Below are 11,662 nucleotides of genomic sequence, written 5' to 3' on the forward strand. Positions count from 1 at the left end.
TATATATATATATATATATATATTTTATATAAGTTAACTCTCAGGCCCTTTCATTCTAGACCTTGCTTCCATACCTAAAATTTCTTCTCTAGTTCTGATAATGAGTCAGTGATAAAAAAAAAGTCCCAAGGGCAGCCCATCTTAAATTCCTTTGTTATGGCCTGGGGGACTATGATGAACAAGAAGTGGCTGAGAGGCAATCCTTGGTTAACTCCTATGGTGAATTCATTGCTATTCTTGTTAACTTTCAACCTACTAACAGCATCCATGTACATGACTTGTACAGCTCTCACTAACCACTCATCTATCCTTAGTTTTTGCATTGCCTACAAGATAAGGGAATAGGGGAGCCTGTCAAAGGGTCGACAAAAGCCAAGTACAAAGGTTTATTTTTGGCTAAATATTTCTCCTGCAGCAGTCTCTCCAGGAAGATAGCATCAGCAATGCTTCTCCTTGGCACAAAACCAAACTGCAGCTCGTCTAGACTAAATCTTTTCCTAATTAGTTGCGCTATGACCCTCTCTATAACTTTTATCACCTGGTCCAACAATTTGACACCTCTGTAATTACTTCTGTCCTAAGTATTACCTTTAACTTTATAGCAGTTGACTATAGTGCTGCTACACTGTCCATTGGGGATGACTCCATCATGGACAATCTGATTAACTATACGGATGACTAGGTCATATCTCACTCCACCAGATATTTTAAGCATCTTAGTGGTGACTCCAGTTGGGCCGGGGGCTTTCCCTGTCTTCATATCCTTCATAGCTTTATCTACAATACCACTGTCTATTTGGATAGCTGGTACCTCTGTTGGGCCCGCATTAGAAACACTCTCCTTTTCCCATGTCTTCTCTACATTTAGCAACTATTCATAGTGGCACTTCCAAGCCTCTTTCTTTGCAGAGTCACTAACTTGTCATAAGATGAAAGTAAACATTATAAGATGAGGTTTTAAACAAAATGAAAGCAATGTGTGAAAGCTAATACATATGGAAAGAGAGTGTCAAAGAGTATGGTAAATATATAGACTGGTAGTGAAAGACAAGGACTAGCAGAGTTGTCAATCTAAAAGTTAAGTTATTTGTCATAGAAAAATTAATTTTATTATTATTAATGGACAACCTTCTCTTTGGAATGCAGATTTCAAAAATCAAATTCATTTTTCTCAAGGATGCACCATTTCAGAGTCTTTTTGGACTAAACACACACACACATAAACACATATACTTTTATTTTTTATCTTTTACTTGTATTCATTAGACTGCAGCCATGTTGGGACACTGCCTTGAATTTTTAGTCAAATGAAATGACTCTAGTACTTATTTTTTTAAGCCCTGTACAAGTGGCAATTGTGGTGGAACAAACACACATAAACATTTATATACATACAACAGGCTTCTTTCAGTTTCCATCTACCAAATCCACTCACAAGGATTTGGTTAGTCAGAAGCTATAGTAGAAGATACCTGTCACACAGTGGGACTAAACCCGGAACTATGTGGTTGGAAAGTAAGCTTCTAACTACACAGCCACCCCTGCAACTATATACATTCGCCATATTGGACCACTAAACTCAACACGTCTTATTTCATTCTCTCTATTTATTTATTTCCTCTTCTTCCTTTCTGTCGAAGAGCATAGGCACAAAATGTAAAAGACTTTTCCATTTTTCCCAAGCATCAAACTAATACACTTGCTTGTTGTTCCAACATCTATCTTTTTCTTTCTATAAATTTGAACTATCATCGTTATCATCACTGTCGTTTAACGTCCATTTCCATTCTGGCATGGGTTGAACAGTTTGACTGAGAATTGGCAAGCTGGGAGGTTGCACTGGACTCCAATCTGATGTGGCAAGGTTTCTACAGCTGGATGCCCTTCCTAACACCAACCACTCTAGGAGTGTAGTGAGTGTCTTTTACATGCCACCGGCACAGGAACCAGTCAAGCGGAACTGGCATCGGCCATGCTTGAATGGTACTTTTTACATGTCACCAGTATGAGCACTAGTTAGGCAGCACTGGCATTGGCCACACTCGAATGGTATTTTTGTACATACAACCGGCATGGGTTCCAGTCAGACAGCACTGGAATCAACCACAACTATGATTTCACTTGGTTCAACAGGTCTTCACAAGCACGCCATATTGCCCAATGATTGAAGGGTGCTTTTAAACAGGCCAGTTATGCGACACTGACATTGACCACAACTAAGATCTCACTTAGCTAGCCGGGTCTTCCCAAGCACAGCATATCTCCAAAGGTCTCAGTTGTTTGTCTTTGCCTCTGTGAAGCCCAACATTCAAAGGCTGTGTTTCACCACCTCATCCCATGTCTTCCTGGGTCTACCTCTTCCACAGGTTCCCTCCATTGTTAGGGTGTGACACTTCTTCACAGAGCTATTCTCATCCATATGCACCACATGACCATATCAATGCAGTCGTCTCTTTTGCACACACCTGATGCTTCTTATGTCCAACTTCTCTTGCGGGGCACTTACACACTGCTGTGGATGCACACTGACATTACACATACAGCAGAGCATACTAGCTTAATTTCTTTCAAGCCTACGCATGTCCTCAGCAGTCACAGACCATGTTCCGCTGCCGTGTAGCATGGCTGTTTGCACACAGGCATTGTACAATCTATCTTTCACTCTGAATGGGAAGCCTTTTGCTACCAGCAGAGGTAGGAGCTCTCTGAACTTTGTCCAGCCTGTTCTTATTCTAGCAACTACTGACTTGGTCATATAGTTAACAGAAGCTATCAACAATTTGGAATCTGTTTTCTGTACATTTTCAGTGTTTATTGTACCTGTGCATCTTCCACATACAAAAACTATCTTCCCAGTTAACCTATTGCTGCACCTCTTATGTGTCCATAGCTTACACTGGGTACATCTTATGGAGTTTCTACCTACGCTTTTTCTACACATCAAGCAGGGCCATCAAGCTGAGGGGATTTGTGATTTGTCTGCCTTCCTACTTACTAAGACTTTGGTTTTAGCTAGGTTAACTCTAAGACCCTTTGATTCTAGGCCTTGCTTCTACAACTGAAACTTCTCTAGTTCTGGTAGTGACTCAGCTATGAGAGCAAGGTCATCAGCATAGAGGAGCTCCCAGGGGCAACCTGTCTTGAATTCCTGTTATTACCTGGAGGACTATGATGAACAAGAGGGGGCTGAGGACTGATCCTTGGTGAACTCCTACTTCTACATGGAATTCCTCATTATAATCATTTCCAACCCTCACCTTACTGACAGCATCCCTGTACATTGCTTGTACAGCTCTCACCAACCACTCATCTATGCCTAGATAAGGGATTGGGGGACCCTGTCAAAGACTCTCTCCATGTCAACATATGCATACAGATACACAATTCTTTATCCGGAACCTTTGGGGACAGTTCTGTTCAGAATTTTGATTTTTTTCGGATTTCAGAACTAGCTGTTCCAGATTGTAAACTAGACATCAAAACAGACGTCCTACTATGGTAGCATAAGCACGTGTATACATAATCACAATCAGTGGGAAAAATAAAGATTACAAATATTATTAGTTTATTTTTAGAGTAATATACTGGTAAATGAAATAGTGAGATAATTAAGATCACAAGTAAAAAAATACATATAGTGGGATAATTTAAAACCAAAATATATGATCCACAAGTACAAGTTTACACATTACCATAATATTTCTGTAGAGAGACACATAAGTATTCACACTAATTTGAATAAAGAAAGACTACAAATGGTTTATTTATATGCTTGAGTCATAAATTGGTTCAAACTAAGCTAAATATGTAGTTGCAGTTAAGATATGGAACAGGGTCATTCAGTGTCACCAACATTGTCATCAGGTTGCGGGTGAACTTCTGATGATGGGGCAGGAATGAGACTCTCAAGTGATGAAGTAGCACTATGAGAGAGGGCATTTTTAAAGACTTCTTCAAGTGTCATCTGTCAAAGCAATGTCTCTTTAATTGACTAAACTCCCATAATCACTTGTTCATTGATAAATGCATGTTGTTCAAGGCCAGCTATTAACTGATCACAAATTTTCACCGTATTGTCTACAGGAATTTTTCACCTGTGTTCTCTATGTCATCATCACTACCGTGTTCATTCTTATTCATATTTAACATCATTTTAGCAGTTTCAAGTCGTAGTAACTCCACTTTCTGCCTTATTGTTAATGATAAATGTTTCCTTTTCTTTGGGTATCTGCAGTTCTTTTTGACATTTTCAGGGTAAATTATATACAAAGTCACAGGAAACAACACGAAGACATCAAATAGCAAATGGACATCTCTCTACAAGCACTGGGCCATACTTGTTGCTTGGCAGTAAGTGGTGGCCAGCCTGTCGGTTTTGGAGGCTTTTCAGATTTTAGATTTCTGGAGGAAGGATTGTGTACCAGAATATATATATATATATATATATATATATATATATATATAGGGAGAATTCACAAAAAAACAAAAGATGAAGACTTATTTCTTTTTATTAAAATTTTCATTGCATCTTGCAACCTTTTCAATAGTCATTAACTCTGTCTGTTATCAGAACTGCGTTCTTTTTGTTTTGTGTGTTTGGGTGCATGTGTATGTGTATGTATTTGTCTGTATGCATGTATGTGTGCATATATGTATGCTTGTGTAGACATTTGTATGTATGTACTCTGCAGGTATGTGTGTATGCATATATATATGTATGCATGTGTAGACATTTGTATGTATTCTAAATATCCATGTGCTAGTGTGTTCATGCTTATGTTTGTGTTTTTGTATATGTGTGTGTATCTGTGTGCACCTGTCTCCTTGTGTGTCAAGTATGGGTTTGTGTGGCTATATAAACTGGGTATTGGGGTATGACACCTATGTATATTTCCTATTTAGTACTGGGGATATTTCATTAATGAGGATGTACTCGTGTATTTGTCTGAGTGTTGGGTCCTTTGGGTGCTTGGATAAAATGTGGGTGTCAAGTTGACCCAGTGTGCCTCTATGTTGGTCTTTGGCATGTTGGAATAGTATGAAGGATTGTTTTTTGTTGTCATATTGTCTCAAATGTTCATTCAGTCTCTGCATTGCTTCTAGATGTTTCACCTATATATCTTATGTTCATGTCTTTACAAGCACCTCTATGCACCTTATGTCCTACATAGTTGTGATCTGATAGTGCTCCCTCGCTTTTCAACGATCTTAAGTTCTGTATATGTTTTTTTGTTTCATTAGGTTCGCATAGTGGGGCAATGTTGTTCATTATCCTAACTAGGTCTGCTATCAGTATGTTGATTTTCATGTTGTGTGACAAAGCTGAGCTCTTGTGAACAATATATTTAGAAGCTATAGGTTTCATGTAATAAGAGTGGAGGAGTTGGATTCCATTGTTCACAGTCTCTAACCAAAATTTGATATCAAAGACAGTGAGTTTATTGTTAGGGTGCCTAGTGGGGTAATCTATAGTTACCTTGATACTTTGATGGATGGAGTTAGCTACATACTGGATGCTTTCCATTATGCTCCTTTCGGTTTTTACATTGCAGTTACTAGAGTTTGTCCTAACTAGAACGTTAATGTCATCTACATGCCTACAGTAAAGTAAAACGGTAGTGGATTGTTCTACTAAGGATTGTTTTAGTTTTCTGTCCCACCAAGTCATGAAGAGGCTGGCTGCATCTCCAGCCACACTGACACCAATGGCTGCACCTTGAACCTGCATGTATAGCTTCTTGTTAAACTTTACTATGTGGTTCTTATGTTAGACCCTATTGCATGTGCAATCATTCTTTTCATCTGACTGTTGTTCTCAGGGTCTTGGGTGGGCGTGGTCCAGCAACTCCAGCGCTATCTTTGCCACCAAGGTGATAGTGGGTGGTCTTCCTCTCTGTAACCTGATAGGGCAGAATCTACTAAAGTCATGGTTGTCTAGATATAATTTCCCTCTACCCATCTGTAAACAGATTTTGCTGTGGAAAAATGCATTGAGATTATCTTTGAGAGTGAAGAAGAGTTCTGTGAAGTCAAAACGAGGGATGTGGGTCTCTGCCTTAAACTAAGCTAAGACAGTAACTATCCAGACAACCATGACCTTAGTTGATTATGTCCCACCAGGTCATTGAACTTTGGTTAGAGACTCAACAACAAAGTGCAACTCCTCCACTCCTATTACATGAAACCGATAGATACTAACTATGTTGTTAAGAACTCAGCTTTGTTACACATGAAAATCAACATACTGTAGCAGACCTATTTAGGATAATGAACAATGTGTCCCTATTATGCAAACCCTATGAAACAAAGAAACGTACAGATTCTCATGCACTGAATGCAATTCTCTGGCTATGCTCAGAAAGATAGGGTTCGGGTATACAGGGTGCCAGAAAGAAGTTAGATAGCATTATAAGTAATGAAACCAGTGGTACCTGCCTTAGATATAGAAGTAAAGACTGGAATAGGATACAAAGAGTTTGTGACAAAGCAGATTGAACACATGGGACAAGACTGACAAATATCAAGGTGTGATGTTTGTAGAGGCCACAACCCATGGAGAACTAGCCCATAGATTTAGGAGAGCTCTGAAGGAAGCTAAACTCAACATTAAGATCGTTGAAAAGCCAGGGAGCTCCATCAGATCACAACTATGTAGGACATACTCCCTTTGAGAATACCACATGCACCAATGATAACTGCATGGTATGTAAGATTAAGCCTGGCATTAACTGTAGAACTAGAAATGTAGTCTACAGCATAAGGTGCAGAGATGGTGCTTGTAAAGAGAACATAATATACATAGGTGAAACATCTAGAAGCAATGCAGAGACTAAATGAACATTTGAGACAATATGACAAAAACAATCCTCCATACTCTACCAACATACTAAAGACCAACATGGAGGCACACTGGGTCAACTTGACACCCGCATTTTATCCAAGCATTTGAAGGACCCAACATTGAGACAAGTACAAGAGTACGTCCTCATTAATGAAACATCCCCACTATTAAATAGGAAGTATACATAGGTATGACACCTATACATAGGTGTCATACCCCAATACTCAGTTTATATAGTCACACAAACAAACATTCAAAGCATGTGGGAACCTGTATCAATTTCGTCATATACTGTTTGGAGTCACAAATGGTATATGGTATAGCTTGTTTTCAACATATCATTGATAATCTTATCAAGCAAAACAAAACTAGAGGATACCTTCACCAACGTTGACATCACAATAAGCGAGCACAACAGAAGAGAACATGATGAGAATTGTGAAAGATTCCTACAAGTTGTGAAAACATACTTGCTTACCTTCAACGATAAGGAAACAGTCATTGCCACAAGGACTCTCATGCTCCTGAGTTACAAAGTGTCCAAAGGGATAATCAGACCAGATCCAGAATGGTTCTACTGCTTATGCGAGCTCCTGTCTCCTCAAGATGCCAAAGTACAAGAGATGATCATCAGGACGTTTGCATATTATTCTCACTGGATCTCTCATTTTCCTGAGAAAATTGCAGCCTTTATACATAAGAACTTTCCCCTCCCTGATATTGTCAAACAGTCATTCTGGAACTTCAAGTCAGAGCTTGAAGGCACTGCTTTGGTCACCATTGACTATCAGGTACCTTTGGTTGTGGAGGCAGATGTTTCTGACACTGCTATCACCGCAACCTTGAACCAGAATAGATGACCTGTATCCTTCTCCAGAATACTTACTCGCAGTGAAATGGAACTCATTCCTCAGTAGAAAAGGAAGCCCATGAAGCTCTTTGTAAAAGGAAGCATTACCTTATTAGAGTTCATTTTCAGTTAGTGACCAACCAATAGTCCATGGCTTTCATGTTCAACAATGAACACAAAGGTAAAATCAAGAATGATAAGATATTATGATAAAGGATTGAGCTATCTTGTTTCAAATACAATGTTGTTTATTGGCTGGGTAAGGAGAACAAAGCTACAGATACCTTTTCTTGGGGTTACTGTGCATCTTTAACCCCCATGGACCTTACACAGCTCCAAGATTCCTTGTGTCATCCAGGTATGACGTGATTGCGCCATTTTGTGTAGTCAAAGAATCTACCATTTTCCACCCATGATGTAAAATCTGTGACATCTCAATGTCCCACATACGCCAAACTGAAGCCTTGATTTTCTGTGCCACTAGCTGTTGGAGAGGTTATGTATAGACTTCAAAGGTCCACTAATCACAACAATTATCAATTCACCATTATTGATGAATTTTCTTACTTTCCGTTTGCATTTGCATATTCAAATATATCAGCTGTTACTGCCATTCATTGTCTCTGCCAACTATTTTTGATTTTTGAACTCTCTTCTTTCACCTATTCTGATCATGGCGTTGCCTTCATGTCAGCTGAACTGAGACAATCCCTCCATGGTAAAGGCATAGTGACCAGCAGGATGACCACAAACAATCCAGTGAGGAATGGCCAGGTCAAAAGGCTCAATTCAACCTTATGGAAAACCATTACTTTGGCTCTGAAGTCTAAGGGATTAAGTGCGAGTCACTGGCAGTGCATACTCCTTGATGTTTTGCACTCTATTCACTCCCTCCTCTGTATGGCCATTAACACCACGCTTCATGAGAGGCTGTTCAGTTTCCACTGCCACTCAACTTCTGGGACCTCACTACAAGAATGGCTAGCAAAGGGTGGACCTGTGCTCCTGAAGAAACAACAGCAGTTCTCAAAATATGATCCAGCAGTAGAAAAGATTGAATTACTAAAATGCAATCCACTGTATGCCTATGTATGCTTATCAAGCTACAAGAAGGAAATGGTTTTGTTGAAACATCTGGCTCCAGAGCAAGATACGCAATTTTCCAAAACACCGACCGAGCTTGATACCCCATTGCACAACCAGAAACCTGTGAACAATCTTGAAGTGGAAACACTGGCAGTTGAAACCAGAACCAGTGGTAATGATCTTGAAGAAGAAACTAACAGCTCAGAACTTGATAATCCTGAGCAATCAAAAGCAGATCAACTCAACAGCATCTACACTCATACAACTTGTGAAGTTGAAAGACATAAATTATACAGAATTTTGTAATGCCCTATGTTATATTTTGATGCCTAAGAACTTTATGAACTCACCTGGTAGTACTCAGATTCTTCAGCGGGAGAGAATGTAATAATTACTGATATTATTACTATAACTATACATGTTATATTCACTATTGTTAATATAACTACAGCCAGGTGAAAACAAGGCTTAGAAATGGTACTACTGACAGATACTGTACTCTCATCCTTAGAAGAGTAAAGCCTATTTACGGCCAATCTTTTCAGCCTTCTGTATTAACAAAATTTAGAATTGCTACACAACTACAACATTATCATTAGCAACGCTGCTGCTGCTATTCTTGTTAGAGTTGCTGTCATTGCCTTTAATATTGCCATTCCTGCTACTGTAGTGGTAGTTGGGAAAGCTGCGAGTGCTATTTGGGTCAGATACCACTTCAGCCTCAAAAAAGACTCCCTTGGTTTCACATTGGTTTCCCACAGGACATCTGCAGTAGTCCCTGTATGAGCATCCTGCCTCTGCTCATGGTCTAGGTGTGTTAATTAAAACACTTAATATTGAGGGCACAGCTAAAAGAGACTCTTAAGTTGTTGTCATCATTATCATTATTTAGAATCTACTTTCCATGCTGGTATGGGTTAGATGGTTTGACTGACACTGGTAAGCCATAGGGCTACACAAGGTTCTAATCTGATTTTGCATGGTTTCTACAGCTGGATGCCCTTCTTAACGTCAACCACCTCAAGAATGTAGTGGGTACTTCTTACATGCCAGTTACGTGGCACCAGCATTGGCCATTACTAAAATGGCTTGAAGGGTCTTCTCAAGCACAGCATATCACTAAAGTCTTGGTCACTTATCTTTACCTCCAGGAGGCCCAACATTCAACATTCAAAGATCATGTTTCACCACCTTGTCCCATGACTTCTTGGGTCTACTCTTTCACATGTTCCTTCCACAGTTAGATATAGGCACTTCTTTACACAGCTGTGCTTGTCTCTTGGCATCATATGACCATACCAATACAGTTATCTCTTTTGCACACTGCATCCGATGCCTATTATGCTCAACTTTTCTCTCAAGACAGTGTTCATGTGTGTGACTTTATTGGCTTTTCTCATCCTGAATTTACTTAAGAAATTCCCTTCAACTAGCTTTCACCTCTATAGAGATGTTGTTTTGGCAAGAGAAGAATGACAGATAGTTAAAATGGGAGTAGAAGGGAATAGTAAAGGATGAACAAGAGTAGAAACATGACTGATAGTAAATGTAAGTTTTTTGGTGGGTGACAAGAAATAGATGTGGCTTTGGAAGGAGGAGGTGATATGGCAGAACAAAATGGGAAGAAAGTAGTGATAAAATATAAGGAGATGACATGTAAGGGAGAGAGAGGTCAGATATGAGGTATGGCAACTATAAGATATAAAAGGAAAGATAATTAGTAGCACAGAAAGGGTGATTGGTGGAAAATAAAATGGGAAGAGATGATTTTGAGAATGAGTTATGGATGCTAAAATGAAGTGGGATGACTGGTAGCACAAAAAGAAATGATATATACATAGTGCTGCTCTCATATGAGTACAGCAGCTGAATAGTGGTATACTGAAGAGAGCGATGGAGAGATGGAAGATGAGAAGATAAAAGGGCATGAGGATAGTGTGTACAGACATAGCCATAATTATAATGCCCCTTTGACTTCAATTTTACTGTGAACAGCCAAACTACATAGTAGTGAGACATGGGCTGTGACTACTGAGGATATGCGATGGCTCAAAAGAAATGAAGCCAGAATGCTTCGCTGGATGGGTAATGTCAGTGTGCATATATAATGGAGTATAAGTGATTTAAGAAAAAACTGGGTATATCAGGCATCAAATGTAGTGTGCAAGAGAGAAGAGTGCACTGGTACGGCCATGTAATACATATGAATGAAGACAATTGCATCAAGAGGTACTGATCTCTAATCGCAGAGGGAACAATTGGAAGGGGTAGATCCAGGAAGATGTGGGACAAAGTGATGGGAAAGGATCTGTAGACACTAGGAATCACAGAGATGATGACAGAGGACTGAAACTCCTGGCAGTTTGTTGTACTTGAGAAGACATCAAGATAAGTGAAAGCATGGTTGTTCATGCATACAGGCTTATCCCTTGCATTCTTCTCCAGTTGATCACTCCTAATCTTGAGGGTTCATGGGTGCTGGTACGACATAAAAAGCACCCATACTAGCGCCACATAAACACTCCTGTGCTGGTGCTGCATAGAAGCACCTAGTACACTCTGTAAAGTGATTAGCATTAGAAAGGGCATCCAGCCATAGAAACAATGCCAAAACAGACATGGAGCCTGGTAACCCTTCAGCTCCTGTCAAACTGTCCAATCCATGCCAGCATGGAAAATGAATGGTAAATGATGACGATGATGATGGGTCTTCTCAAGCACAGTGAATCACTAATCATCTTAATACTTTGTCATCTCCTCCACAAAGCTTCACTTTGTCTTCCCAGGTTTCGTTCCACAAGTTCCATACAATTTAGTGAAGAACATTTCTTTATATAACTGTATATATATATATATATATATATATATATAGATGTGTATATATA

General features: G+C 39.4%; 1 protein-coding gene across 2 annotated transcripts in view; it reads right to left on the minus strand.

The window, feature by feature from the left end:
- LOC106874705 (RWD domain-containing protein 4) overlaps positions 1-11,662 on the minus strand; it is a 57,095-nt gene that overhangs the window by 25,332 nt on the left and 20,101 nt on the right. The gene's annotated exons all lie outside the window — the stretch shown is intronic.

Source organism: Octopus bimaculoides, chromosome 16, assembly GCF_001194135.2.
Source record: "Octopus bimaculoides isolate UCB-OBI-ISO-001 chromosome 16, ASM119413v2, whole genome shotgun sequence".
Taxonomy (NCBI): Eukaryota; Metazoa; Mollusca; class Cephalopoda; order Octopoda; family Octopodidae; genus Octopus; species Octopus bimaculoides.